Source organism: Polistes fuscatus, unplaced genomic scaffold (genome assembly GCF_010416935.1).
Source record: "Polistes fuscatus isolate 324 unplaced genomic scaffold, CU_Pfus_HIC Scaffold11, whole genome shotgun sequence".
In the NCBI taxonomy this organism is placed as follows: Eukaryota; Metazoa; Arthropoda; class Insecta; order Hymenoptera; family Vespidae; genus Polistes; species Polistes fuscatus.
In genome coordinates, this window is record NW_025113009.1 from 3,205,511 (window position 1) to 3,211,512 (window position 6,002).

The window sequence follows — 6,002 nt, forward strand, 5'->3', positions numbered from 1 at the left end:
GACAATAGGACACCAATTACTTGGATACAGAGGACTAGGACGTTTACTGCTCCACCTATTCTGCGTTATACGTTCTCTGTATATAACGAGATATTCGCTTCGTTGTGAAAGAGAAGGATGCGGAGGAGAACGTTGAGGAGTTAGATGAAGAGGTGGATGAGAAGGCGAACGAGGAGGAGAAAGAAGAAGAAGAGGAAGAGGAGAATTGCAAGAGGATTGAGAGGGTGAACAGGGTACCTCTCGTCTCATGCCCTTTGCCACTCCAACACAAGTCGCCCCGGGTACTGGACGACTGTGAAAAGGATGGAGGTAGTTGGAAAGGATGGGAAGATGCGCGACATTCGCAAATAACGGACGTGCTCTTACTTTGACCGAATGCTCGGCTGTTACTTTCACCTCTGATGAGTGTCGTCTCCGCGAAGAATCGGCCAATTAGGAACTATCCATTCTTTTTCTTTTTGTCTCTTGCACTTTTTCTTCTTCTTCTTCTTTTTCCTTTTCTACTACTTCGACGTCGATGCCATTATCGATTCTTCTTATTTGCGAGAGATACATTCACTTTTATATTCCGAGGGCGATCCTTGCTCGTGAAAAACTCCAGAAAACGGCTTCTGCGATCTACCGCGTCGTTCATTTGGCCAGTCCCTTCTTTACGAGCTGATCGAGTCTACAGTTTTTCTTCTTTTTCCTCGCTTACGGATCCTCTCTTCTTCAGCGCGTTAATCGATCGGCTGAAAGGAAAAAGAATTCCTGGTACATACTGGATTCGGTAATATTTATGCCATCGATATTTTCAGTACCTTGTAGAATACAAATGGTAACAAAATCGTAAAACATCACGCGATTGAGTCGTATCGGGTATTCGAACAATTTAGCACGTATCACGTTCTCGTTCGTGATAGTATTTGTACTCGATCTCGTGGACCGAAATCATTCGCAGAATGTAGCCAATGTCGTTGAAATCCGTGCTCAATCGAAATATTACATTTTCGACGTTCACTGGTAATAATTTGCTGTACGTCGTTATAGATCGAACGTTTGTAGAAACAGTTTCGGCGAACTATGATCCGGATGATTCGATTTTCGTTCTTAGTACACGCGCGGTACATAGTCGCTTTTTCGCAAGTCGATAAATCCAACGAATAGATTCGGTTTCATCGACTCTTTTCGTTATACCCTTCTACCTACCTGCCTACCTACCTACCTACCTACCTACCTACGGAAATATGGAAAACGTAATCTACCTATAGAATTATCTTTGCCCGTACGATACAAACCCGACATTGTGTGCACATCGTCTACCATGTAGCTGCAGGAATAATGAAATTTCGTTACAAGACAATACTGATATGTACGTTAAACTAGATTCTGTTTCAGTGCACTAAATTGCATATTGTTTCTATAGCATTAGGAAATTCTCTAGTGCTATCCTACTTTGTCTTGTTAATGACAAAAGCAAACACGAGTGGTCGTGATTCTATCTTTACAGGCGTTTTGGAATAACAAAAAGAATATTAATGAGATAACGAGAACAAGTATTTGATATCATCATTAAATGTTATAGTAATGCATACAAATGATCTTATATCGAAAGTTCTATTTATTGAAAGAAAATATTAGATAAGTTAACCTTTATAACTGTTTAATATATTTTTTTTTATATATTATAATTATTTGAAAAATCTTTCAAAACGTGGGTACGATACTTTATCGTTTATGCATTAACCTCATGTTTCTACAATTAGCCAGGATATTATTTTTGAAAAATTAAAATTCATGCGAATTTGCCGAATAACTTGTAATAAAAAATATTTAATGGCGCAATATTGATTTCATTCAGACGAGTCGTAAACAACCATCATTATATTAATTATCTCGTATATACGAGCTTTCAGCATTGTCGGTCGTAATCGACAAAATTTGGATTGCTTGTTTAGCGGTTAATGCATTAATCACTAATTGTTCGACCGATAATGTTCTCATACGATTATATATCCGATACATAGTATATTAAGCTTTCAAATGTATTATAATTTAATAGACGTATAGAAAATACAAAAAAATACCGTCGATAAAGTTAACCTCATTTAAAGTTTAAATTTTACGACCGTATTGCGGAATAAGAATGGGCAAACACGTAACGAAAAAAGAACAAACGACAAAAAGAAATAGAAAGAGAAATAGAAAAAAATTTTCTACGAGTAGTTGGGGGAAGTAGTCGGGGGGACGGGGGACGGGAAAATAAACTTACGTTTTTTTTCTGTTCTTTTTTTTGTTTTTTTTTCCCTATCGAGAAACCTTCTTGGATGACGATAAAGATGTACTTTTCGTGAGACTCTTTCGAGATAGTTAGTTTTTATTCGGCGAGTGGGATCTCGCATAAACGAGACGTTCTGTTTCATCGTTTTCTTCTTTGCTTTAAACTTCGTTCAAACGGAACTTCGGAGATGGAAGGAAGGGTAAAAGAAAGGCAAGGAGAGTGAGATGGGAGAGATGGGGGAGATGGGGGGGTTAGAGAAACGAGGTTGTAGAGAGAAAGAGGCACGGATCGCATAGATCGTCGGCGCAGACAGCCGCGCCATTAGATACGCCCATCTCAATCACCGGCGCACGGAGGGTCATAAATTCTTGGCCCGTAATAGAGAAGGGTTAGGGGGGAATGGAAAGGGGGAGACGAGAGGGGAAACGAGAGGTGATGCTGCGAGGAGAGAGGTGGTGACGGAGGTGCGCCTCTGTTGAAAATGCACCCGTCGAGCTTATGGTCGGCCCACCTTTTACTCTTCCATTCTTTTCCCTTTTTTTCTCTCTTTTTCTTACACACGTGTGCATATATATATATTATATTATATAAAATTTCTAATTTATATTTCTCAAATCAAAATATATGTATATATATATATTGGAAGGTTTAATTATTATACGAAATAAAATGATATTAGATAAATTATGTATTAGCCAGGGGCAGGATTTAGACGTGATCTTCAGGGTGTTGCCATTTAGAGGCCGATTCAAAAGGATTTCTTTTAAATTATACGTAATTTTTTTTTTAGATAAAATTTGAATCTTTGCGAGACAATGTGTTATTGGATTTAAATTAAATATCAAATATATCCAAGTATATATCTTCAAATGCAATTATTTTTTTTATTCAGAAAAGGTTAAAAAAAATCAGGTTTTCGAATGAGTCGCTATAATTTTAGTTGATTTGAGTATATTTGGTAATACTCCATAATAATGTTAGTCAAGAGTTCCAAGAGTTAACGATCTATCACTGTTATTATTATTTAGCGTTTAGATGTTTGATATTTTTTATATGCTTATAAGTATATGTAGATTTTATTTTATACATACTATAAATTTGTATCATAATTATTTATTAACAATTATTCAACCGATTTTTTTTTTATGTATTATTCATTTCATTCGTGCAATATGTTTTTTTTTTCGATATATAAATTACAATTATTAACTATAGATTTCCTCGAAAATCATGAAATGATGGAACAACGTTGCTTCTTTTATTTTTCGACTAATTCATACGCGTGGAATTATTACTCTAGCTCGCAATTGTACCACCCATCAGAATACACATTGTATATTCTATATTCTATAAAATCGATGCGAACGAACACGTTTATCATTCCCGACTACATTGTCATTAACAGTAACGTTCTTAATTTCTTTTTATTTTTTCATCCGCAGACTCTCAATAGATTGTAATTATGAAGAATACTATTTCATCTATTATGAAACGTTCGCGCGGAAGTTTTCATGTTATTGAACGAAGGAAAATTAATATTTGCCCTTCTCTTTTGTTATCTGCGTTACTATCGTCAGGTATTTACATATGTCCTTCAGAAATATTGATAGATTCATCGTTTTAGGTAAATAGGATTGTTATAACTGTATTTTTATCGAATACCTTGGGTTGAATTAAAATTGCATTTACTATTATCAACTTAATTGATAGTATTGATAGATTAAATAATTTCGAGAAGATGGATATAAAGAGACATTTATATTTGAAATAGATTATTTATCATTCCCATTTGAGAAGATAAATTAATCGATCGAAAAGCTTTTTCTAATCGAGACGAGTTGTTCTTTTTGCCCGGTCCAAAGGGAATGCATTTTCGAAGAATTTTCGTTAAGAAATGATGAAAGTCAGAAGAAGAAGAAGAAGAAGGAGGAGGAGGAGGAGGAGGAGGAGGTAAGTTCAAAAGGGTAAGAATTAGAGAAAGACGAAGTTTATGTGCAATTGTAACGGTTAAAGTTTGAAAAGAAAGTAAAGCGTCGGGGTATCTCGTTGTAACTGTAGATATTTCCTACTGCGAAGTACATTCTGCATCGAGCTTTGGTTCGCGACTGCATTTTAACTGGTTCGAGGATAGAGTGCAAGTTCGTTTGGTAAGAAGGACCAAAGCGAGTGGGTGAGGGGAAAGGCTGACGGCTAAAGGGTTTGAAAGTTGCCGCGGGGAAGGGATGGGGGTGGTGCTAGGCAGTGATCGAGCGGTCGCGACTTAATGAAACTCTTAAGTGCCGACTATTAATATGGCTTCCGAGTTACCAAGGCTCGCTTCTCTCTTCCAAACCTCCACCTTCTTCTCCTCCTTCTCCTTCTCTCCTTCTCTCCTTCTTCTTCTTCTCTTACTTCTTCGTTCTTTCTCGCTCGCTCGTCTGCGTTATACAAGTTTTACTTAAGAACCAACGGGAGGAAAAGATGAACGCTAAGAAAGAGGGAAAAGGACGGAAGGAAAATAAGGTTTAGCAGTTTTATGTCTTGACGTTCTTCCTTAACGAATTAGAAACATTTTTCTGCGGGGATAACTTTACCTTTAAATTAGAATAAATTAACGGGGAATGGAGAACATTGATAACGCGCGTTACGTTAGCAGTAAGACGATGATAATCGGTCAAAGGAAGAACCAAGGAGTAGAATTCTGGTTGGAGAGGAACAAAAGGATGCTTGAAAGCCCTGAAAGCTAAAGGTGTGAGAGAGCAAGAGAGAGAGAGAGGGAGAGGTGAAGTTGAAGGTTTCATTGAATTTCAGCGTTATACCGAGAAAACAAGTACAAGTACTGGTAGGTACGTAGTTCTATGCTACAATACACGGGGTGTATCTACAGAATGTAATGCGAAACACTGTTAGCCGGATGACAGGATGAAATTCACGATCCGCTGTGCTACCCTATTAAACGCGTCGGGATAGGCGAGGAGTGAAACGTGTAGAGGAGAAGTGTTGGCCCTAGTCGGATGACGATGCATCGGCCACGTTTTTGTACGTCGTGTACGTCTCCCTTCATTTCGTGACATTCGTACTACGAGATTTTCTCCATTTATATTTTATTTTCTTTGTTATACTTTTTTCTTTTTTTTTTTCCTTTTTTTTCATCGCGCGTATAAATGCGCTTAACGATGGAAGGACGTTTCGTACGAGAGAAAGAAAATTAATTTTAATGAAAAATATTAATTCCTTCTCGTAAATACTTTCATGGTTTCACGTTTGACACGTGAATTTTGTTTTTTTTTAAGTATTAGGACAAGGCGCGCCGATTGAGAATACGCGACGGATAGATGGTAGAGCGTCAAAAAATTGGAAAAATTCGCTTATCCAGCGTAGCGATAGAAACGATACCGCAAACTGCAGTCGTTTGTCGATAGTGCGTTCTGGTCACCCATCCCCTTCGATTTTGTGGCCTTCTTCCACCCCGTCACACGGTAGCAGCACTCGTTCGGCAATACTCGTTCGACAGTACTCGCTCGTTTTTCGATTCGACGCAGAGACAATGAAGTTCTTATCGTTGGTGACTATCGCTGCGAGAGTCGATACTACGGGAGACCGTTGTTTTTCCGATTTTTTTCTCTCCCTTTTGCATTCCTCTCCTCGTTTTCTCTTTTAGTTTACACTGCTGATTTTCGTAGCTTTCACCGAACGAACGAACGAACGAATGAACGAACGAACGAACGAACGAACAGAACAAACGGGCCAGTGTCCGTGCGTT

The 6,002-nt window shown here is 37.9% G+C and overlaps 1 long non-coding RNA gene across 1 annotated transcript in view; it reads left to right on the top strand.

The window, feature by feature from the left end:
• The window catches only part of LOC122526435, a 29,103-nt gene extending 24,927 nt beyond the window's left edge, over positions 1 to 4,176 (top strand). The window contains exon 2 of the long non-coding RNA XR_006306052.1: positions 4,123 to 4,176. This is a non-coding gene — a long non-coding RNA (uncharacterized LOC122526435). The remainder of the gene's footprint in view (positions 1 to 4,122) is intronic.
• Positions 4,177 to 6,002: the final 1,826 nt, after the last annotated feature.